Source organism: Enhydra lutris, unplaced genomic scaffold (genome assembly GCF_002288905.1).
Source record: "Enhydra lutris kenyoni isolate GAN:26980312 unplaced genomic scaffold, ASM228890v2 scaffoldscaffold8, whole genome shotgun sequence".
NCBI classification, from domain to species: domain Eukaryota; kingdom Metazoa; phylum Chordata; class Mammalia; order Carnivora; family Mustelidae; genus Enhydra; species Enhydra lutris.
Window position 1 is genome coordinate 411,200 of NW_019154092.1, and position 24,556 is coordinate 435,755.

At 57.7% G+C, this 24,556-nt stretch overlaps 2 protein-coding genes across 2 annotated transcripts in view; one reads left to right on the forward strand and one right to left on the reverse strand.

Annotated features, from left to right (window-relative positions):
• The window catches only part of LOC111142488 (radial spoke head 14 homolog), a 109,384-nt gene that overhangs the window by 36,141 nt on the left and 48,687 nt on the right, over window positions 1-24,556 (reverse strand). The gene's annotated exons all lie outside the window — the stretch shown is intronic.
• Window positions 1-24,556, forward strand: part of LOC111142486 (G protein subunit alpha z) — a 51,424-nt gene that overhangs the window by 25,743 nt on the left and 1,125 nt on the right. The window lies entirely within an intron of this gene.

A 24,556-nucleotide genomic window follows, 5' to 3' on the forward strand; every position in this document is an offset into this window, starting at 1 on the left:
TCCTTCAGGTCTCATCTCAGGAGTCACCTCTTTGAAAGGCCTTCCCTGACCCAGCGCCAGCACGCCCCTCCATTGCAGCCTGTCATTACGTATGGGTCCCCACTCATGTGCTGGTGAATGGCCGCACAGATAGGCGGGTGGACAGACGGCTGGACAGGCAGCCCCACGCAGGCCCTCACATCTCTAGCCTACTCCCGGCCCTGTGCCTGAGGGGCACAAGGCTAGCAGCCCTGGGCAGGGATGGCAACCCCTGGCCTGGCTGGGGGCGTGGTTTCTGGAAGACCTATATTTGCCCCCTATAGGTAGCCAGGCTCTGGAGCTGCTCAGGGAATTTTCTAAAGGGAGGGGCTAGCAGCCAGGCCTGTACCCCACCACTGCCACCACCCTTGTCTCCGCAGGCCTGGGGAGGTTCTTGTTCCCCAGAAAAGGAAATTCTTCATGAGAAACTCAAGCGAGGCTGGAAATTCACTGGATTCCAAATAGTTGTGACCTTTCATGCTCTACCAGCACTATCTCAGGATGGAAAACAAACAGGCTGCCGAGGAAAGACAATAGCCCCTGTGGTTCCTCCAGCCGGCTGGCCGCCACGGTGGGCTGGCCGCCCGGGGGAGAGCCGGGCCAGGCGGAGAGCAGAGCCTGCCTCTGCCGGCGCCTGCAGGCAGCTCCTATCACCACCACCGACCCGCCTCTCTGTGTCCCTGCCCTCCTCCTGCCAGCCAAGGCGAATGCAGCCATCGGTAACAGGACGGGGCTGCCCCCCATGCCTTCTTTGCAAGGGCCCACAAGTGTCCCTGGGCCCCAGCAAAGGCAAGGTAGCCAAGAACCAGCCATGCTGTTTTTTGCAGAAGCTAAGGGAACCTGGGGGCCTGGTGCTACGCTCTGGACGTGGCTCCTCAGAGGTCTTCTCTCCCTCTCGGCTCTTGAGTCCTCATCTTCTCTCTGACAGCGGGCTGGCAGAGCCCCCCGCCCCCATGCCTGGCAAACGAGCCACAGCCACCACCACCACCTCCCCCCACCCCCACCCGCTGGCATCTGCGTCAGCACGTTGCCAGGGGTAACGTCAGGATCTCTAGGCTCCTGGGCGTGGAGGGCTGTGGAGGGCTGCAGCAAGCACAGGACAGCACCTGGGCATGGGAGGCAGATACTGGGCTGTCCATGGACCACGGCAACGAGCAGATGCAAGGAGCCATGCCCAGCTTTCATAATGATTCCCCGCCCTGATCCTGGAAGGATTTAATGGGTCCTGGGCCTGCCTGGGGCCCCATCGCCGCATACAGCCCTGGCAGGCACCTAGGGGCTCCAGAGTCTGTGGTGGGCCCCTACTATCCCCCATGGGGCCCCCTCAGAGAGCACAGGAGGCTAGACCACAGCCCAGGGGTCACCTGACTGATCCTGTGGGGCGGCGGCAGCTGTGCCTGTTGTCCTGGTCACGGGTCGGGGGACAGGTGGGGGTGCCCAGGCTTAGGACAGTCATGGTCCCTCCCTTAGCCACACCTGCTGCCTGGGGCCAAGCCAGGGCTCCCTGCCTCTGGCCCACCTTTTGTGGCAATGCCATTTCCTGGCAGCTCTGCCTGCCTTCTGGGCCTGTCCCATGGCCTCTTCCAGGAGTAAAGAGAGGTAGGGCTTTAAACTCAGAGACTCAGCCACTGCCCCACTCAGGCACAGAGGCATACTGGCTAGCCACCCATCCCACTGTGACAGCCCCAAGAGTCTGTGTGCCCCAGGCCCTGCCCCCGCCCCTTTAGTACCCCACCAGGTGGGGCCCCAGCACCCTGCTGTGAACCCCTGGAAGGCACAGGAGGGTGGGCACCTGCCCCCCAACCTCTATCCCTGCAGATCTGCTAGTGGACTCTGCAGCTGCTTAAAGGTAGAAGATTCTTCAGAAAAGATAGATGAAAAGGTCCAAGTATAAAGTATCAAAGTGTTCTCACATGAAAACCCACAGGGAGCTCACTAGTTGCCCATTTTCTGGTGGAGCTGTTGGCGTTCCCGGCCCTGTAAGGGGCCTGTTGTGCACCTGCTGTGTACCTGCTCTGCAGATGCAAGGCCTGGACTAGAGGCCAGACACTGAGGTGAACCCAACTTTCCCGACGGCACAAGGAGCTAGGTTTGGGGGGGGGTGGCAAACACGCTGCACGGTTGTGGTATCATTTCTACAAACTTTATGCTGTCCTGGGACACCTGCCCCCTCCTTCAGAACCTGGCAGTTCCCAGGGGTGTCCCCTGCTTTGCTTTCATGCAGGATCAACTGTGGCCACAGCAAGGTGTGGCCTGGGCCACAGCAAGGCTCTGGGGAGGCACGGTGTCCCCACTGCTTATCCAACAGATACCTGACTGACATGTGTTGAGGAGGGTCCCTGGGATTATGGGTAGGACACAAGGACACGCCCCTTAGGGCGTCAAGTTCTGCAGCTGGCAGGTGCTACATAACCAGACTCCAGACTGTGATTGTAACCTCTGCTCAGCCCTGGGCAGTGGCCCCTCCTCATCCTGGGACTCTCAGCTCCCAGGGGAGCTGACCTCAGTACAGGTCCCAGCCCCTCACCCCATGAGGCCAGGCCCAAAGCTCCATCATCCTCCTAGTCTCTATGGCATGTGCTGTGGGCACAGGGCTAGCACACAGTGGTGCTTAGCAAACTGGACTGGGCAGGAAGCATGCAGGCAGGGGAAGAGCCAGAGGTCAGGGCCATCTTCTGGCTGTGCACCTGCTGGGACACTCAGCCCTTCTGGGAAGCCCCTGAAAGGGCCGGGCCCTAAGTGGGGGTCATGTGCAGTGTGCCTCAGAGGAGGGGGCTGCTCAAGGCTGTCCTACAAACTGTCCCCGTACTCTAGCACTGCTTTGTCATTCAGCCCTAAAGGGAGCTTGGTGGTGGCGTGGTGTCATGAAATGACATGTTGAAGGTGATACAGTGGATTGCAGTAAGACGGGCTTTTATCTATGGTTAGCAGAGCTGGTGATCACAGAGCTGGGCCAAAGGAGGGATTAGAATGGGTAACAACCAGATGTGGGTGATACCCCAGCTTAGTTTTGTCCTTTAGTGTCCTAACCAGCCAGCTTTGCAAATGGGGAAAATGGGGCCTAGAGATCATGTGTGTCCCAGGCCTGAATCTGGCTCTCAGGGGATGGGGAGCTGGCACTGCTCCCTCAGGGATTCTCCCACATCCTGTAGGTACAGGGGTGCTCCAGGGAGAGCCTTATGGGGTGGACTGCCTTCCCCTCCTTGGGCTCAGGGGACTTGAGTCAGGGTTGGCACTGCCCCCCCACACCCCATCAGTGGCAGGACCACAGGCAGTCCAAGCAGAGTACACCCCCACTCTGCCTCCTGCTCCTGACCCAGTCGAGGACATAGATCCAGGAATTGTGCCATGGGGACTTGGGTCTGTGCCAGGAAGGCATGCCATCGACCCACATAGAGGCTGCCAGCTTTCCCCCCACATACCCCCCACCACAGCACGGGTCTCCCTGAGTCTCTCCTTCCGATCTCATGGTGTGCCAGGGCCACATCCAGTTTGTTGCAACCTCTGCAAATCGCAGATGATCCTGGGATATCAGGAACCTCCAGACCCAGGAGGCAGGCCCTGGCTGGCAGAGGGGCCAGGGTTCCTTGGAATGGACAGTCCCAGGCACAGTTCTGAGCTGCTCTGCTGAGGCAAAGGCATTAAGAGGGTCAGGCCATGACGGTGCAGGTACAGGCGGGCACGGGGCTCGGCTGGCCACATACTTTCCCTAGCGGCATCCCCTTTACAGCGTAGACCAACTCTTTCTCTCTGTGGTTGGCTGCAAGGGGGACGGGCACACATGTATTCACAAACGGGTTGCTGTCAGCTCAGAGGTGCTGTCGGTACTTGTGAACAGTCCCCGCCCCCCAACTCCATGTGGGCTCCTCAGGCCCTGCGCCCGTCCAAGGTCCTTTGCTCTGTGGCCCAGCCCTTCTCCTAGCACTAACAGAGCGAAGGCCACTTGGTTCTCACCTCAACGGACCCTCGCTGTGAGCCCATTGCCCCGACTCAGTGAGTGGCCAGTGGCAATGGGTACTCGCTCCCCCAGGGCCCTGGGCTTGGTGTGAGTTCCCATGGGGTGTTGGCTCCAGCCTGCGATAAGCAAGGGCAGAGTGGAGACAGGGCGGAGAAGGCAGTGGCCATCAGCCGTCACTCCCCCACAGCACAGCCTGATGCCTAAATGTGACCCCTAGCACTTGCCAACTGATAGTTCAGTTCCTCTGGCTGAGACCTTCTTCCCTCTCTTCCCAGGGAGACGTGAGGCCACTGAGGCCATTGTCAATAGCAGTTTCCTCTGTTCCGCCTTCCCTGTTGCACTGGAAGCTTCCAAGGGCTCCCATGTCCTGTCTACCTCTATGCTTAACTCCTTGCCCTGAGCAAATCCTCCATCAGATATCTGCCAAACAGAAGGATGAGGCCATGCTCTGGGCTCAGGCCCACCTGCTGCTCAGTGTGACCAGCCCTTCCATTCCTGCTCCACACTGCATAGGGGAGCTTCAGGATCCTTAATACTGCCTTTCCGTTTAGCCCTACCTCCTCATCCTGTGGACCCAGCACTGCCTGGAGCATCTCAGCCATCCTTCCATGGTAGTCACCTCCTGCTGTATCACTAGAGTTCCCTTCCCCCCCCAGGCACAGGCTGTCACTAAGCACAGCTGGGACATCATCCCCGTCGCTCGCCTCTTCCCCCACAACAGACTTTGCCACGCGCTTTGGCAGAATCTGCATGGGGATGTCCACAGTGTTCCTCAGATCTCTGAGCGTGGTGGCCCTCCCCAAACAGGAAGTCAACCAGCTCGGGCTCCAGTGTGGGCCTCCCTCAGAGACAAGCTGGGGTCGGCCTCTTGCCCTAGCGCTGACAAGCCTGGGGGGAGGGGAGCAGGCAGGTGCTCTCTGCACTGTGCTGACAGAGCCGGCCCCCCCACCTGCCTACGGGGTTGCCGAAGGCCAGGTTAGCAGCGGCAGAGCCTCCCTGTCTGCACACCAGCCGCCAGCTGGCTGGAGGGCTGGAGCTGGCCGGTACCAGCTCCCAAGTGCCAGGTTTTCGAGTTTTAGAAACTCTGTGAGCTGGTTGCCATCGTGTTGGTGGCTTAAACTCATCCAGGAGAGAGTATTCACATGACAGAAATTGGCAAATGCTACAAATCAGCCCCCTCCTGGCTGGCTGTTAAACATTCGGCACCCTACTGCAGCCAGTGACCCCAAACCCTAGCCAGGAGGGCCTGTGCCGGGGCAGGCTCACTGAGAGGTGAGTTACAGCATTCGCTGCCTGCAACTTTCTGGAGAGCTGGGCAGTGTCCCTCTTTCTCAGACTCAGCAGTTCCCTGCTCTGGCCCTGTGACCGCAGGTGTGATTTTCTGTTCACATTCATCCCATTAGAGAACAGTGATTGGCCAGAGTGGCTCCACGCTCATCCTGGGTCCCCCTCCCACTCTCCCCAAGCAGATTTACAAGAAGCCTTTCTACACAGGGAAGCAGACTCAGAGCTGGGTAGTTTTGCTTTCTCTCTGTCAGCACGTTAGCAGACTAACATGAGACCATCTGCTCAAGCTCGGGCCCGTCCTGTGTTCTTCTCCACCTGAGAGGACAGGCCCTTAGGGTACTCATTCAGGAAGCATTTCTCACACACCTCCTGTGTGCAGCGAGCTCACCATCTAGGCACAGAAATGATTGTCTCCTCCTCCCATATGGTCAGATGAGATAGGCCTCACATAGCCCCAAAGGGCTGGGGTGGCTCTGCCAGCACCCACTGGCCCCGTGCTCTCTGTGGCCGGCTTCAAGGCACCCCTGTGAAGCAGCTGTCTGGGAGGGCATGCTCTGCCCCGGAGACCAACTGCAGGAGAGAAGGGGGGTGCCCAGGCATCAGGGGCCTGAGTGGATTAGGATGTAGGTGGGAGTAATGATCTGTGCTCATTGTGGACCTTGCAGAATCCAGCCTGGCTCTGGGCGCTGGAGCAACCAGCAAAGGCAGGACCAAGGGGCTCTCGGGGGGGCGGGGTGTGGAAAGCTAGGCCCCAGCTGCCCTGCCGAAGGGGCAGGGTTCCAGGAGCTGCATCCTATCCTCGTCAGGCTATGGTGGACATTGGTGCCTGCACACCTGGGGACAGCAGAACTGGGGTTCGCTGGGGCACCTGTGTCTCCTGCCATCTGTGTACCCCCCCCCCCGCCACCTGATCTGCTCTAGAGGGTGCCCCTTCCACTGACGCAGAACATCTCCATTCTGTGCTCACTGGGAGCTGCACAGTGGAACTTGCCAGCCTCCATCCCACCCGGCCACCCAGCCAGTGGGGTAGTTAATTTCCCCTGCACTTTAGTTCTTTACACACACATCAAAACAGGCCTGGGTTTTAAGATACAGGATATTATTGTTTTAAGGGATTTCTATAATCCGAGAACTGAAAAACAGCTTGTCCACTTACCAAGAACAGAGTGCAGGGAGGAGACTAAGAGCAGTGGGGGGCCAGGCTGACTTGGGGACCTTCATTAACTGGCATAGATGGGGACATTGGAGGTCTGCCATCCAGGGGAGTCCCACAACTGCCCTGAATAACACCAGAAATGGGCCTGTGCTAACCAGTTCCAGGTGGCACTCCTCTTTGCCCATCAATAGGGTGCCCGAGGCCCCACCGGCTCTGATGGTCTAGTGTTTCTGGGAAGATTAGAGTAACCATCAACTGGGGGAGGGGCAGGCTATGGGCATCTGAGGGGGGACACTGAGGACAGAGCAGAGCGAAACGCACCCCTACTCCCTGTGCATGGCTCCCAACTGGACACGTGTCCTCAGGCCCTGAAATCAAGCTCTGGCTGGCCTGGGAGCCAAGGCTACAGCTCCCCCAATCCTGCCTTCCTCACCCACAGGTGAGGCATCTCACCTGGCTCATGCACTTTCTCTAATTTCGTTAATAAAATCACAGTCAGCCAAAGGCCCTGGGCTGACCAAGGCATCCTTTAGTCTTGGATGGCTTCCCACCCCTGGACCAGCAGGAAAGGCACTAAGGGGAGACTTCTACTCCAATGCTCTTTATTCAGTATCCATCGTGCTCCCCGGTACACCCCCTGTGCCTCCTCTTTCAGCCTTGACTGCCCAAGGACAGGACCCCAGGTGACGAGAGGGAGAAGTATCTGGCCACATGGGACCCCTGGTCCTGTGCAGCCTCCGCATGGACGATCGGATCCAGTCTTGGCTTCCTCATCTGTAAAGTAGGGCAGTCCCTCAGCTCAAGGACAAGACATGGTTTTGATGATCTCTGCCTTTACCTATGCCTGTGCTTGGTGCCCACAGGGCCTGGAACTGTGGGGCTAGTGCTCTGATGGAAGAGAATACAGGTGTTGGGAGTTTAGACCCAGGGCGGATCAGCAGGACAGGGAACCTCTCCCAGACCCCATGGCCTCCCCTGTGACCCTGCCTGGTGTGGGTGACAGGGAAGGTGGTACGGGAGTCAGCACAAGCCTAAGAGGAGTGTGGTACCCTCCTACCATTTCATTTTCCTCTCACAGGAGATAGCCATGAGCTCCCCCTGGACTAGCATGTGGGCTGAGCTAAGGTCCCCCAAGGCCAAGGTCAGCCTACCACAGAGCAGGCTGGGGCCATGCCTGGCCTAAGCTGAGACTGATTCCCCAGGGTGATCTGTTCCCCAGGGAACCTATTGATAGCCATACTGCCTACTGCACCCCCCGCCCCAGTCCCACACATGCCTCGCAGGGCCAGGCTATAAGTGCCCCGCAGGCTATGATGTGACATCACGGAGCACAGGCAGTGCTAGACAGGGCTCTCACGGTCTGCTCTGACACTCAGACACACTGGTTTTTTGTAGCCCAGCTGACCACGGGACCTGGCTTGGGGCTCTCAGAACAAAGGCACTGTGGCACTGCCAGGCCTGGGCCAGGACCTGTTCCTCCCAGGAGGCTTTCCAGTCCCCCAGCTACAGTGGTGTGGGGAGGGCAGGAGGTCTCTTCTGGCCAGCAAGGAACCTGTGGAGGTTGGAGGCCTGGTGATCCTCGGGGCTGTCCCACTGTGTGAGTCCAGCCTGTAGGCAGTGAGGCCATGACTGATCAGCTGGCCTCTGGCACACCCTCCCCCCAAATCTTGTTCCTGCTCCCACCTAGCACTCTGTCTGCAGGCATAGCTGTTGGGGCTCTGTAGTCCCACAACCCAGAGTGTCCTGCCCACTTGTGGCCCAGCCTGGGCATCACCCTGAACCATCCCATGCTCTCCCCCAACACTGCCTATCTGGGATGATGCACTGGCACAACCCTAGAGAAGCAGGTGGGGACAGGAAGAGGTGGTCAAGGTGTTTGGGGGCCCACGCAGGAGGCAGTGACTCCTGAGCCGCACATCCTGAAGCCCGAGGCTTTCTCCCAAGTGAAGACAAGGGCTTGAGGCCAGAAATAGGGCCCTTCCCACTTTGTCTCACCTCCCAGCCTTGCCTGTGAACAGGCTGAGAGGCTGGGACAGAGCTGGCCAGAGCGAGCACCAGGAAAGCACTGTCTGCTGCTGAGAACCTAGCAAGGTATGGGGTGTGTCGATAACAGTACCAGCATCCTGGGCAGGATAAAGCCAGCAGCCACCGCCTTGGGCAAATGCAATGATTGGCACTGGGCCAGCAACAGCCACTCCCAGGCTGGAGGTCCCTGTCGTGGCAGTGCCTGGGATCCGTGGGGCGTCCCACGGCCTGCAGAATTCCCTAAATCATGTCCTGATTGTGTGGCTGCACCAATATGCACATGGCAGTCCTTGGGAGAGGTTCTGCCACTGATCAGATTCTCACTGGAGATGACACCCCAGAAGATTGCACTAGCCTCCTTCGCCCCCTGCAGATGGAAAAGCGAAGGTCAGGGCACTAACGGCCCATAGACAGAGGTTCGTCATTAAGATAGCTCTGCCCTCCCTGTCCCCAGCTTCCCATGTCCCTGCAAGAACTGGCTGCCACCGCTTTCAGCAGCCTTTGCTCCTGGAGGTGTTACCCAGGGCTGTGCCCAGGAGTACAGAAGCATGCTCCTTGCTGAACAGGGTCAGGCTAGTGGGTTCTTGAGGGGGGCGGTCCCCCGGAGCTGAAAATATGGAGAGTTTTTTGCACCGCCATTTCCTCCCTCGGTGACAATGATGGTCCGCAAGCCCCAGGCCAGGCCTGTAATCTGTGTTGCCAGCTTCCAGTCTGCACGCACCTGTGTCCTGCTGTTTGCTAATTTCCCGTCAGTGACTGACAGCAGGGGGACTTGGATCAAGCTGGCAAGTTTTAACATAAAAACAAATAGGAAACAGTTCTCATTTCAGCCGAAGCAGAAACTGATTGAGGCTCTGAGAGAAGCGTTCCTCCCTAAGGTGGTGGGTGGATTGTGGGTGGGGGTTAAGGTGAGGGCAGGCGGGGCCACAGCCTAGACTCCATCCAACACTGCCAGTGGCCTGCTGGGTGGCCCAGGGGCACCTGCCCTCTCTGGGCCTGGACATGAATTGGGGGAGCAGAATATGGGAGCTCCAGGGCCTTTCAGAGCAGATGCTTCCATGTTGTCCTGAGAATTTGCTGCCCCAAGTACCTAAGCTACCTTCTCAAGTGACAGGATGCTCCCCACCCATGTGGCACTAACCCCAGGGCTCTGCCTCCCCAGGGCTGTGCGGATGCTTGTGGGAGTGGGATAGTCCTTTCCATCTCTAAAATCCTATACATCATTGATTCTGAGGTGCAGTAAAACCAGAAAGCAAAACCAAGCGAGGTGTGTATTTGGGGTGCTGGTGTCCTAGTTGGCCGACTCAGACTCCTGGGGGGAGAGCTTAGTCCGCTGGGACCCCAGGGGTGTTGTGTGGCCTGGGCTGCCCAGGTCCAGGCCCCTTGTCCCTTGCACAGCTCCTGAGGAGTCCAGGCAGTCCATAGGGCTGGGGCACAGCATCAGCTCAGAGCTCGGATGGCTGTGTGGGCCGTGGCTGGCCACAAGTGGAAGCTGAACTGGAGTGACCACACTTGTATTGAGGTGCCCTGGCTCTCAGCCCTGTGCCAGGTACCGTGGGAGAGTCGGTGGTAACCAGGCCTCAGCCCTTCCTCTCCAGGGGTTGGCATCCAGGTTGGGAAGACAAGGGAGGGCAGAGGACAGAGACTAGACCCCCAGACGCCATCATGGGGCCCCGCGTGTAAACCTCTAATCCCCCCATCGTCACAGGGTGTGCCGCCCACTACACAGATGAGGGAATTCAGGTTCTAAGAACAAGTTCCCCAGGTGGCCCAGCCTGTTCCTCTGTCACCTTCTAAGGAGGACCCTTGGCTCTACCCTGCCATGGGGGGTAGAGGGGGTCTGAGATGCTGCCACCCTTGCTATTATTTTGGGTCCCCCTAGTCACCCTCCATGTACACATGGGGAAGCCAGGGACCAGCAAACAGAATGGCCCACGGAAGGTGGGTGCCAAGCTGGTGGAAGGCATCAGAGGCAGGTAGGTCCAAAGCTAAACTGGCCGAGGCAGGAAGTAGCTCTCCCCTGTCTCTGGCAGGTTCAGAGGGGTTTAGGCTATTAGGACCTGAGTTTCAGCTTTACCAACAGCCTGTTATCTTGTTTAAATAGCCTTTGCTGTTGAAATGACTGGCCTAGCCGGTGCTGTTACTATGAACGTGGCAACTGTCACTGGATTGGGGGACCAGGGGACAGGCAGGCAGTGACTCTGACTTCTGCACTGGTTGGAGCATACCCCACTGCAGAGATGCCCCATCTGTTGCTGGCCCGAGGCCTACAAGGCTGAGCACTTTAAAATGGGCCACGCCTGACCCTCCCGTCCCCTTCCCTTCCTGCGTAGGCGTGCAGCAAGCAGGAGCCTGGGCAGGAGGGACCTGGGAAAGGAGGAGAGAAGGTGGTGGGAAGGTCAAGGGCCCCGTGAAAACCTGGGACTGTCCAAGGGCATGAGGTGTGCCACCCTGAGTTGCTAATCTTTGTGTGCCACATGCTAATCTCCACTCTAGCCAGGGAGTCCTGCAGCCTCAGGTGGCAGCACAGGCTGGTGGGGGGAGAGGAGGTAGGAGCAGGAGCCAGGCAGGCCCCCCCCCCGGCCTGCAGAGTTGGGGTCTGGGGCCTCTACGCAAAACCCCCAGGGGCTGGCCATGGGGGGCGGAAATGGGAAAATAAAACCTGAGACTGCATCCACCCAAACACAGGATCAGGTAGTTGCTGATCGTTTGAGAGCCAGAAGAGCTCCTGCTTATCAAATGCCTTTTCAGCCCGTTTTGCTGGATTGATCCACTGAACAATGGAGCTCAAGTGAGAAAGAACACAGGCCAGCTGTCAGTAAAAGACCAGGGCCACGCAAGGCCTGTCTTGGGGAGGGAAGCCTGGCCCTGCTATCCTTAGTGGCCCCTGCCATCAGCGTCCTGGGCTGGGGAGGAGGCTGGGAACAGGGTGAGGCCATCTGTGGGCCAGGCCCAGGGCCGTGCACCTGTGCAGGAGGGCAGGGCAGGGCCCTTGGCACCAGTAGCTCCTCCCACCCCACCTGAGCCCCTCATTCATGGCTGTCACACCGATTGATCGCCAACAGCGTGCGCCATCTGGCCCTGCTGCCGTCACCCCGCGTTCGGCAGACCGCCCTGGCCGGGTGCTGGAGAGACCAGTGCCCCTGACAGACAGGGCACTGTGCTCACAGCAGATGATGAGCAGTAATGACAACAAGGTCCAATGGCGCTTGAAGCTGTGTCACAAATTAACAGTTAAGGTCATGACTAGGGAATGCTTCAGGTGGGGGGGTCAGGGAGGGCATTGGAGAGTGACCCTCTCTGTGAGAACCCCAGGGAAGGAACAGCACAGCCATAGCGGAGGCCCTCAGGCAGGGAGGGGAAGGATGAGTCAGGGGGCTGGGGGAAAGCACCCTATCACCGTCTACGATAGAAGCGGTTGGAAGGGGTAGGCTTCGTTGTGGTAGGGTCATGGGGAGAGCCACAGAGCAGAAAGTCTGGAGACAGTCTAGCAAGAGATAAAGGGGGAGCACTTCAGGGAGAGGTGTAGACGGATTCCAGTTGTGTCTGGAGGTACCATCAATGGGACGGGGTGCAGGCAGAGCCCACAGCCTAACATGGGGTCCTCTGCATGCCACAGCCACCTGCTCCCCCAGCCTCAGCTAGGGTGACTTCTGGTGGCAGAAGTCAGCTCATTCATCAGTGCCCAGCCCAGACATGCCCCCTGCCCTGTGCCACCTGCCCTCCAGCTTGCACGGTGTGGTGCTGGACAGCTAGTGGCATATGTGTCCTTCCCCTAGGGGGGCTCCGTTCTCATAAGCCAGGACTGCCCCTTGCTCTTCTCTCTCTCTCGAAGCAGGAGTCTGCACTACACTCAGTGGGAGCTTAAGGTAGAGCCAAGTGACCAACTGGGGTCCAAAGAAAAGGGACTGGAATGGCAGCCAAAGCCGCGGGGGGGGAGGTGGGCCTACATCTTGGTGCTGTGGCCAGCGGTGCTCAGTGGGGGGTGCTGGGTGTCCAGCTTCCTCACACTGTTGCCTATTGACCACATTTCTGTTGTGACTCACTGCATGAGAGCCGAAAGTAACTGCTGTCTCCTGGCTAGCTGGACCCGGGGCTGTCGAGCAAAGTTCAAGGAGAACCAAGGCAGTCCTCCATGGGCCTGGTCAAACAGTGGGTGGGCAGCCCTGTTGAAGCAGAACGGAGTCTGAGAGCCCCGCACCCAGGCCCCCACCCTATAGGGTTGCTTCCTGCCTCAGTAAGGGATCAGCCACTGACCCTCCCAGACTGTCCCACACATGCCACCCGGGGAGCCCTAGAGCTGAGATAAGCCAGGGAGAAAAGGGGGGTCAGATGCTGATCTGAGTGGACACCTGACCAGGGGTCAGAGAGCAAGGGTAGCCAGGGCCTACACTGGGGAGGCCTGGGGCCACGAGAACAGAGTGTGATAGGAAAGCATGGAGTGGGAGTGTGGATGGTGCAGAGGAGAGGAAGCCCCCTGTGGCTGTGACAGATGGAGGGGAGAGAGTGGCAGGAGCTGCTGTCCCTGTGCGTGGACAACGCTGTGTCCGTCTTTCTCAGCCTGGCCATCCTGAGGGCTTAACCACAGCTACAAGACCAGCATATCTCCACGGCCTTGAGGACCTAGGTTTGGAGGATGGGTAGCTGACCTGGGCCTGGGCAGCAGTGGAAAGTGGGGGCTGTCCTGAGGGAGAATGCTGCTCGCCCCAGAGGCCCTGAATGCCTAGGAGGAGTGAACGGTGAGCGACAGTCCTTCCTGGCTCCCCCACATTGCCTTGGTGTCTCTCCTTTCTGTGCTATCCCTGCAGATTGGCTCTAGGGACAGTCAGGGGCTCATCTATTCATTAGCCTCATTAATCCAGTTCTCCAGTCTGGCAAGGCAGCATTTAGGTTTGCGGGAGGAAGAAGTGGGAAATGCTAACCAGATTGGTCTGGAAATGACCCCGGTCTCCAGCTCTGTCCCCAGACATGTCCCCCTTTCCTGAGCCCAATAGCAGTGGGAGGGGTACCAATAGCCGTGGGAGGGGTGGCTGTGGTTGTCTGAGGCTCTCCTTGGGATGGGAGTGGTAGGCCTAGGAGCTGGGCCTAGGCAGGCCAGGCAAACACTCTGAGCCCATTTCTACATCTCTAAAATGGGAATATTGGGAAGATCCCCTTATAGCCTCTTTTCTGAGATGAACGGAGCTGGACATCCAGGCATCATGGTACCCTCCACACAAAGGAAGCAAGGTCCAGAGCCATCAGGGGCAAAAGTTGAGGCTAACATAGCCACAGGCTAACACTGCCAAGGGCAAGGCACTATCCAGTGGTCCCTCAGTAACACTGCCAGCATCTAACCTCCTCTTGCATGGGGAGGCCCCCTCCACCTAGGGGTGCTTCAGCCAGGAGCAGGTCACTGGGAGCACCTCCCTTCTCCACTGCCCACTACCCTGTCCCTCAGGAAGGGACAGTTGAGGGTCCCCTCAACTCCCAGACCCCCTCCCCTCCCCTCCACCCCAACAAGGAGGTAGTTATGGCCAACATTTCTCAGGCCGGGCAGCCAGGGCCAGGCCTGTGTGCCCCTGTGGAGCGACGCCTGGCCCAGTTCAAGATCAGCAGCCTCCTCCTGCCATTGGTCTGTGTTGCGGTGTGAGGCTCTGAGGGTGGAGGCTTTCTCCTCAGTTGTCATGGAAACAGCAGTGAGTCTGCTGAGCATCTGAGTACTCAGCTCAACAGCGGGAGGGGAGCAGCCACCCTGGGCGGCAGCTGCTGTGACAGACTCTCAGCAGCTCAGCATTTGGAAGGACCCAAGGGGCTGCGGTGCTCCTCAGCCTGGCAAGCCCAGAGGGCAACTCAGACAACTCCTTGCCTGCTGTCTCCCTGTGGGCGGCTGGGCCATAACCACATCGGCCCTCTTGTCCGCACAGGATTATGGTGATTTCTGTCCAGGCATGAGTGAGCTGAGCACACAGGCCCTGCCCTCCGGGAGACACTTGCAGTGAGGGGACACATACTGTGGGACAGAGGAAGAGAGTGGGGAAACACAGATTCCAGCAGGCGACAGCCTTGAGGTGGGGCTGCCCGGGGAGCTCCGAGCATCCTGTCCCTGTCCCTGCAGGCATGAGCCAACATGACTCAGGCCTCCTCCACCTGCTCCTGCAGTGGGCCTCTGCTGAGGAGCAGCACTGCTGCTCCCTATGTGGTTTTTGCCTGTCTGCCCATCCCTTCTACTGTCTCCCAAATGCATCCCAAGCCCCTCACATTCAGACAGGTGTGTACAGTGCTTCCCCCTCCCCAACTCCAGTTCAAAGGAGAGTGGCAGGCCCGCCCTGGAGCACAGCAATCTGTCCACAGGTCCAGGATGCAGCCACAAATCTCCAGTCTCCAGCGAGGCAAGGCAAGGTGAGCTCAGCCCAGCAGCCAGGGAGACCCCAGAAAGTCTCAGGCACTGCCTGGGGTGTGGTGGCACATGGGGACAGGAAGTAGGCTGACAGGAGGTGCTTCTCAGCAAAGGTGAATGGCAAAGGGTGTCCTGGAGCCCAAGAAGGCTGCTTGATCACAGTTCCTCACTGTTGGCCATAGCTGCTCTGAAAGGAGAGCAGAGTATGCTAACGTTGTGACAACAGCACAAGGCCTGAGCCCAGATGAGGCTCTGCTGGTCCTAGCATCCTTCTCACACCCGAATCCCACCCTGTCTCCTGCTCCTCAGAGTACCTCTCCCTCCTCCACTGCTTCCTCTAGGGAACTGCCCCCACCCCACCCCAAGGCACAGTTGGAGGAGGCCTCCAGCCCAGTCTGGGGCTTGCACTCTGCTTCTTGCCACCACCACCCTGTCTACCTGAGGGGAGATACAGTCCAGGGTTTTGTACCTCTGAGCGCCCCATGGACAAGCTGGAGTCCAAAAGAGACTTGAACCCTGGAAGGATGAGGACCCTCAGTGGACTGGCTGGGGAAGCAAAGGGCTTTGGGCCACCAGCAACCTGCCGTCTGGGCCCAGCCTGGCCTCTTGCTCCCAGAGCCTTAGGCTGGGGCACCCCACAAACAGCCTCCACCAGCTTCCCGTGGCCACCCAGCAAGGCCACCTGAGCACCCCTAGGCCATCCCAGACTTCTCTGCAGCTTTACATGAAGAGGAATATACACATACTCCTCTCTCGCCCCCAAAGACCTGCCCCCCGCCCCCTACTTCCTTGGAGACAAAGAATAAGCTGTTTCCCTGGGTGACTGACATAATCCTTGAAGTGATTTTACTCTCGAGGCACAACCCTGTCTGTCTTCACACCGGGCAACAGCTGCAAACATGTCTAACACAGTCCCGCCCACCCCACGCTCCTTCCTGCCAGGGACTCAGGGCACAGGTCTGAGGGTGGGGCCCGCTTGCCCTCCTCCCTCTGGTGAAGTCTGGGGGCACCAAAGCCCTAGTGGGGCTCAGGATGGGCCGGGGAAGTCTTGGAGGCTCCTCCCACCTACCAGGCCCAGGGTACAGGATGCTGGGCCTCCCCTGGTCGGGGGAGGGGCAGTTGGCATTGCAGTGAGGGTGGCTGCCAGGCTGACCACTGGGACATGCCATTCAGTGGGTCAGCACTCCCCCACCCATCAGACCACACCCCGCCAGCTGACGGGCAGCTCCCAGACCTTGGTGCCCCCAAGCTTCCACCACAGAGGGAGCCCCAAGGGGCCAGAGGCTTGGCTGTTACTTCGTAAAGGGTGCCAGTTTTGAGGTCCAACCCCAAATGAAACTTCCCCTTTGGCCCATCCACCCATGGTGCTGCCAGGCAGCCTCAGTGCCCTGGTCCTGCTCTCAGTGCCCTTGGAAACTGGCACTTTGCTGCCCGGGGCCAGGCCCGGTGGCCCAGCTACGGGGTGGGTGGCCACAGGGCTGGCTCCATCCATTGTGAATGGAACTCATTCATGTGCATAGCCCAGCCTCCCAGCCCTACTTCCAGTGTGAAAAGCTGAATTCACAGTTCCCAGGAACAAACACTCCAGGCTTTTCTACAATGCACAGACTTGAGCTTCCCAGGTTATAACAAGACTGACACCTCATCCTAAAGATGAGGAAACTGAGTCCCAGGGCAGGACAGAGACTCCCCAGGCTTTGGAGCCCCAGCTGAGCCAGTGCTAAGGCCCTGGCCCCCCACTGCATCCCCTCCATCCCCTCTACCAGCTTGTCCGCACTAAAGCTCCATGCCTTTGCTGATCTTTACTCTAGTGCCTTTCCCTGCCCTACCCCCCACAAGGCCCAGGAGAGATGCCTCCTCCAGGAAGTCTCCCTTTTTATCTCAGTCATACCCATGATGGCCACCACAGCCATGAGGACTGAGCTTTCCCTGAATATCACACTTTAGTTCTCAGCCACCCTGAGAGGGGGAAATGCAGGTGGGGAAACAGGCTTGGGATAGCTAAGAGACAGCGGCTGGCAGATCAAGGTTCTGACCCTCATTGGCCACTCTACAGCCACCACAACACCTCATTCATTTCATCCTCCCTAGGACTGGCTCGCTGAGAACAGGGCCGTTGGCTCACCTCTCCATCACCCTTATGCTTAGAACAGCATCTCATGCAGAAAAGCCCCTGGAGAAGGTCTACCAGGGAGATAAGGAAGGAGTGAGGAATGCAGGGGCTCAGCAAGGAAGGAGTGTGGAAGTGTTGGCAGGCTGGAATTCCAAGTCACCTGGACCCCAGGGTGCTGGGAAGAGTTGAAACCTTGATGTCACCAGCATTTTATGTGAGGTCTAAGGCTGGAGACCCCTGTGGACTCCTGGTTGGGCCAGCTGCCTTGCCCTGTGCTGTGACCACAGTGAGCCCTGTATTGGACCCTGGGGGGTGGGAACCTGGTGGAGGGGGAGCAGACAGGGACACAGAATGGGTCAGTACAGAGCCTTCCCCAGCCATGCAACATATCACATGCTACCTCCTCCTGGCATATCCCCCACTCCATGAAATATGCCCATCAGTAGAGGGCAGGCCCCCCAGTTGGCCTCTCCTGTGTTCCAAAGGCCTGGTTGATGGTGTGTTCAGCATGAGTCGGCATTTGCATACGGCTGCCCAAAACCAGTGTGACCTTGCAGGGTAGACAGGTACTGGTCCCATCACCCTTGGAATGCGTGTCCACATGATGTTGGGAACAGGATGGACTGAACTAGTGTTCTATAAGGACTACAGAGCCGGGAGCTGGTATGGAAACCAAGGGAATCTGGAGCGTGCCCAGGCCTCCTGGGGGCCCCACAGGGAGCAAGGAGCAGAGTCCGCACAGCCTGCCTTTTCCTAGAATAGGACAGTGGGGGATCCGTGTGATGGTAACAGGCCAGCAGGGTTGGCTGAGCACCTGCGTCGGGCCAGGCACACCTGGACAGGTGCCACATAGCATGCCTGTACCAGATGGGGACTCAAGGCCCAAGAGGTAGGTAGAGGACCCAGGCCCCATAACAAATGACAAAAACCAGGAGTGTGAGTCTTTGTGTACATTTTCTCCATTAAAAGCCAGCACCCTTTGTGAGGCTGGTATCCCTGTCTTCGCCTCACAGATATGGGGCTGGGGCGCCAAGAAGCAGGCATTTTGCCCAGAGTGACACAGTCTAGAAGCAGTCTGTGCAAGGCATCTCAGAGCAGGTAAGGGCCAGAAACAGGGAGTCACATAGAGGCAGGGGCTGGGAGAAGGATGGGAACACCCAGATCATGCAGAGCCAGTGTGCCCCGTGAGGGGTTCCTGATTTTGCCCCAGGAGCTCAGTCAAGAAATTTGAGGATGGAGAGGGTTTCAGAGCGTGCTCATGCCCCTTCCCCATAGCTTGGCCCTCCATCCAGGGGTGGTCAGTGAGTCACCACAAATAGGACCTGTGTCCTAACAGAACACACGTGGTGGCCTGTGAGGAGAAAACAGGAAGGACCCTGCCCTCTGGGCACCCCGAGCAACAGGTGTCTTTCAGGAGGGGTGCGATGGATGGAGGTCTTTCTCTCGCCTGCCTGCCCACAGTTCAGGGCTGCCAGAAAGTGACGTGTACATTACTGTACAGGTTTGTTAGGCTTATGGTAAAGAGACACTGAAGGGTCCCCAGCTCCAAAACCAGGCCACCGCCCCTAGTGCGCCCCAAAGGCGTGTAAAGTTGCAGATACGCTGCACCCCAGACTGCATACTCTTACAGGTTGTGGAAGCAAGCTGCATGATGCTCGAGAAGCTGGTACAGGCTTTGGAAGGAGGAAGGAGGGTTACAGACTGAAATGAGGCCCTAAGAAGGACAGATTAGAAAGACCCACAGCAGGCTGGTAGCCTGGGAGTCATTAGCCAGCTCCCTTACCTGTTCCCCTACCTTTCTCTAGAAACTATAGTGCCTTGGGAGGGCTGAGCAGTGCTCCCCCCAGTCATGGAGGGAGCCAGAATTCACTCAGAGAGGGACCCAAGAACCATGGACCTGCTGGCCCCTCTCCCTCAGGCAGGCCAGTGAACTCTCAAATCAGTGGGAGTCAGACATGCTAGAAGAGGCCATGCAGGAAACGTCTGGACCAACCCCTTTGCCTGTTGTGGGGCCCATTCCACTCATTTGCAAAGTGCAAGGGCTGTCCTTGAGTGTCCGTGCTTGGGTTCAAAGCTGGGTCTCTGGGAACCAGCCCTCTGCCACCCAGCCAGCATGCAAGGAAACCAAAGGCAGCCCTGCCATGTCATAGCTCCTGGGCTTGACCTATCAAATCGGGGAGCAGTGGTCACTAGAGGTGCTCTGCCTGGCACCTGGGGCTGTCCTGTGCACCACTAAAAAGCTAAGGGAACCTCCTGTGAGGAGGTAAGCCTCACGCCAGTGAGGGCAGGGCCAGGTGGCCATCGAATCTCCAGGCTGAATAGTCACAGGAGGCGCTCTGAGGAACCAGGTGGGAACAGAGGTGCTTGCAGGGCCCAGGAACCTGTCGGGCTGGCTGGCTGAGCCCAGGTCTGCAGAGAGGCCTCTCTCCCTCCAGCCCATGGAGCTGTTCCTGCACTGGGACCCATGGTATCCCAGAGCAGCTCTGTGTGGGCAGTGCAGGGAGGGGGGCCTGCCGCCGAGAGCTGAGAGGAGATGACAGACCCCCTGTGCCAGGGCAAGGGCAGTGAGTGGCATGGGAGAGCACCCACAGGGCAGCAGCAGCCTCACACCAACACCTTCCTTTCTCCTCGCAGTGGTCCTGACATTGAAGCCATGACCATCCTATTTTGTACATGAGGAAACTGAGGCCCAGAGAGGAGAAACGATTTATTCAAGGCTCATCGAAAACTGATGGTGACAGCAAACACCAGGCCTCTGGCCCCAGACCCTGTGCTTATAACCAGGGACAGGGATAGCACTTTTGTGACACCAGGAGAGCCTTTGTAGAGAATCAGAACTGAGAGGCAACATTCCCCTCACCAAATGCAGGCTCCCTTTCGCACCCCAGCTCACCCTGGCCATGGGCGTCAAAATGAAGCTGGTCCACTCCAGGCCACCAGAGGTGCTGACAGTAGCCATATGCCAGGTGAAGGCCTCTGCTGCCAAGTTCAACACTAAGCAAAGACTCCACACTCACAGGCCAGCAAGCTCCTTAGGAACAGGTCATTAGGGGCACCTGGATGGCTCAGTAAGTTGAGCATCTGCCTGCGACTTAGGCTGTGATCCTGGGGTCCTGGAATTGAGCCCCATGTCAGGCTCCCTGCTCATCGGGGAATCTGCTTCTCCCTCTCCCCTTCCCCCTCCTACTGGCTGTGCCCTCTCTCTCTCTTTCTATCTCAAATAAATAAAACCTTAAAGTGGTGGGGGGGGGGCACCTGGGTGGCTCGGTTGTTAAGCATCTGCCTTTGGCTCAGGTCATGATCCCAGGAAGCCTGCTTCTCCTTCTCCCACTACCCCTCCTGCTTATGTTCCCTCTCTCTCTGTCTCTCTCTCTCTCTGTCAAATAAATAAATAAAAATCTTTAAAAAGAAAAAAAAAAAGAAAGAAAGAAAAGGAACAGGTCATTACATTAGGTCCTACCCAGTGACATCCACAGGCCACCTGATGGAAAGCCTATTCAGTGGCATTGAGTGTATTTGGACCTGTCTGAATAGTTGTGGGTTTGTTTTTCGTTTTTTTGGCAAATGGCCAAGAAATGACTTCTTTACCACTCCAGGGACAACATCCAGCCACCCAGCTGCCCCCCACTGTCTGACATGGTTTATTACAGATCACTGATTTCTCACCGTTGGGTTGTGTGATTCCCACCATTGCCCACACTTCTGATAGGAATTGTCTGTTCCATGTTATTTATATGAATGAATGTGCAGACAAACCCCAGACTCTTAGAAAGGGCCATCTTGCTGGTGAGCAGGCCCTGGAGAGAGCTGGCTGGGTATCAGAGCCCCAGGCTGGCACTGCTGGGGGCTACTGGTGGCTGTGCTTTCTTCTAGGGGAGCCACCTATGACCACTGCTTTGCTGGCAGCTAGAGTGGTAAAGGCAAGGAGGGCTTCTTGCTGGAAGAAAACATGTTGGTAGAGACACAGTTCTCTTAGCCGAGCCCTGGGAGTTGGCCTTTCCAAGCCTCCATCTCCCAATGTGTAAAATGGGTAGCACCCCTGTTTGCAGCACAGACATGCCCTGCAGGCTTCTCGGATTCCGGGTCTAAGAGGATGTTTGTATCAGGCTAACAGAAGTTTCACAGGACACGGGGGTGATGTGCTAGCAATGATTCCAAAGCTGCCCCTGGCTTCATTTGCCCTAGGGGCCCAGCAGCCTGCTTGGACTGCACAAGGATGGTGCCCAACCCTGGCTTACCGCCTTTGGGGCCCTCAGCAACAGCTAACGACACCAAGTGGGCAGAGTCACAAGGGAACTAGGTGGCAGGGGGAACCCCATCCAGGCCAAGGAGGAGAAGAATGGGGCCATAGCTGGTGTCCAAGCCATGCACACACACCAAGGGCCGGGGGGTGGGGGAATGGGCAGGAGAGGCCCTAAAGGCCAGACTGAGGGGCTGGGACTTTATCCTGGTACAGGGTGCATAGCCAGACATGTGCTGCAGGAAGGTGAACAGGGGCATGGGGGTGGGAGAAGTCAGGGGAGCTTCCAGGAAGAAAGGGTCTTCAGCTCAGCTGCAGAGGGTGAGTGGAACAAGGAAGACGCAAAAGTGGGGCAGAGAGGTGCACCCATGGCACTCATTCCTCCCAAACTCACACTCACGTAGTTTCAAGAGTTACTGCCCAAAACAGCATGTTCCTTTTGCAGTGCTCTGTGCTTTGAGGTATCAGGACACTGCTCTGCCCACTTGGGATGCAGAAATGCACGTGCCGCAGTGACAGTAGCACCATGGGCTCTGAGTCCCCAGGGGTAGCCCCAGGGCCCCACCCTTCCCACGCACCATCTCCTGGCTTTGGTCCCCCCTCAGCAGAGGAGCCTGGCACAGCGGCAACACGTGTAGGCCACAAGCACCCAGGCAGCAGTAGGGGGTAACAGGTGGAGCAAAGCATTTAGCCCAGTGCTTCCTAAGCTCTGAAGCTCGTGTATGTTTCCACAAGCCGGTCTCTGGTTAGTGTGTCCCCCAGGCAGTGCGGAATCCCGCCTGGCAGCACTCGCACAGCCAGTGTCTACACAGACAGATTTTGTGGTTATTCTTTGATGCCCATCATCTCCCAGGTGTGTAAATAATGGCCAGTGTGGTTACCTGTGGTTTGTCCCAAGAAAGAGAGAGCAGCAGGAAACCTGAGCCCCCAGATGCCAGGGAATCGAGCAGAGCCCCAGGATGGGGCAAGGGCCCCACGTGAGGGAGCCTCTTGTTCTGTGGTCCTAGGCAGTAGCGATTCTCTCAGCATTTTGCAAGGCACTACCAAGGGCATGACTGCCTGTAAGAAAGTGCCTGAGTTCCCAGATTCCCAAGTAAGGAACATGAGGCTTGGAGAGATGTCTAGGGTCCAAAAAGCCTGCCAAGAACTGTCAGTCAGGTAGAGGTTCATGTGGGACAGGAAGGACTGGTCAGTTGGGGCTGAAGTTAGGAACCCGGGCTGTGTGCTGAGAAGGAAGAGTGGCTGAGGTAGCTGTGGGGTGGGAGGGGTCATGTGGCCTGTTAACTGTCCCAGTGCCACAGAGGGCCTGCCCTCAAGGGACCGACCAGCGGAGGCCTCAGTGTGAGCGCTGGCCAGCACATATGCATTATTTCAGCATGTTGGGGATGCCCTCCTGCCCCTCCACTGCCTGGACTCCACAGCCTGCCCAGAGCTGCTGGGCTCAGACCGGGTATAAGAGCGCCCCTGGCTTTCACCCCCAGGGACCCAGCAGATACCCATTCTAGGACCCTGGCCATGTCCTGACTCCTCTGCCTGGCTCCCAATCCGTGAACCCCAATTCAACACCCAGGGCCCAGCCCTTGGGGACTGGCCTGCTAGGTCCCACCTGCTGGTGGCCAACCCATCCCCCACACCCCAAGTCCTAGACCTCTGTCTGGGCTCTATCACCTGGCATGAGAGCTGGGACCTGTCGCTAGCCCTTAGGGCATGCTCAGCCAGTGTTTGCTCAATGAATTAATGCATGCGTGCTAACGACTCCATCTGTTATTTATCTGATGCGAAATTTGGGGTCAGAAGCATAGCCCCTGATTATGACATCATTCCTAAGAGAATTGATAGCTCTGTTGGGCTTTACAGTGTGGCTTCCAAGAATCCATTAGAGCTAATTACTCCCCAGTAGAATGTGACATTCCTAGACCACCACTTATCTCACATTTGGGAACATTGTGGGGCTCCTCCAGGCACTGCTGGGGCTGGGGTTCCTGTATCTTGTTTCTACAGAAAGGTCACCGCCCCCCCCTTTTTCCCAAGACCCCAAACCACTCACTTTCCAGAGTTTCTGGTATTCCTGAGCTCATTCTAAACAAGGCACAAGATCAGTTTTGGAAAACAGGAACTCCAAGGTGTCTGTGGAATCCCAGGGCAGCTTCTCTGAGGTGGGAGAGTCATGACAAGTACCTCTGAGCTTCCTCTCCCCACTCGAGCTGGTTCCCTCTCAGCACTGGTGCTGTTCCATTATGTACCTCAGACCATTCCAAATCTCCAGGAGAGTAGAGTTTCACTGAGGCATCCTCCTGGACACCCCCATCTGGGGTGACCTCACTTAGGCTAATAGCGCTGCCCATCCATGCTGCAGTGAGCCTGAGCTCCTGGCCGTGGAACTTGGAGCACATTTCCCGTCTCCCCAAGCCTCAGTTTCTTCATCTGTAAAATGGGAACAGGAAGGTGCAAGGTCTGAACCAGCTGGCATGCCGTGGCCACACCATCAGCACCAGCTGTGGCTTCCTTCCTCATTCCCACACAACTGGTGATACAATCTGGTCAGAAAGTCCTGAAATCCGACACCTCAGATCTAAACTAAACCAGTTCCGGGCTTTGTTTGGACATTTGGCTTGTTTGTTTTATTTTGAAACGAAGGGTAGCTTTTGCCATAGTAACTCACCAGCAGTCCTTTTAGAAGCTAGAATCATCGGTTCTCTGTGGAAACGGTGGGTTTGGGAGTCACACAGATGCGTTATGTTCCTTAAAAACTCAGTCACTACAACCCATTTAAGGTCCTCAGATGGGGGTAAATAAGGGCCAGTGCCACTGGGGTCACTGAGCCTCCTGGGCCACTGTTCTCACATGAGCCCAAGGTCCTGTCAGGGGCAGAGGGGACTGAGCCTTCCCCAACTCTCTAGTTTGGAGCCTTTGGTTTGGAAGCACAGGCTCTCCACTCACAGATCTGGCTGAGGACTGACGGTACCATGTGACAGCACCGAGGCTTGGAGGATGGGCCAGAGCTGCTGGCCGGGCAGGCTGGCCACACTCAGGTTGAGGGAGACATGATGGCAGCTCGGGCGCGTTGAGCTAGCACAGGACAGCAGGAGATGAGGCCCTCAGCTGTGAGTACGGAGTTGCCTGGGTCCCTGCGGCCAACGGACACTGTGCAGCAGCCCCAGGCCGCAGAAGAGGGTCTGATGAAGCAGAACATCCCCTTACAAAGACATGTCAGGGTGCCGCAGGTGGGACCAGCCCCTTCAGGGGCCCCAGAGCCCGTAGGAGGCAGGCAAAGACAGACTTGGCCTGGCAGAGGAAGGACTTCCCACCAGGAGGGTGGTATTTCCGGGGCCAGTGCCGGGTTGGGCTTGCCTGCCACGGGGGGCTTCCTCCCACCAGGG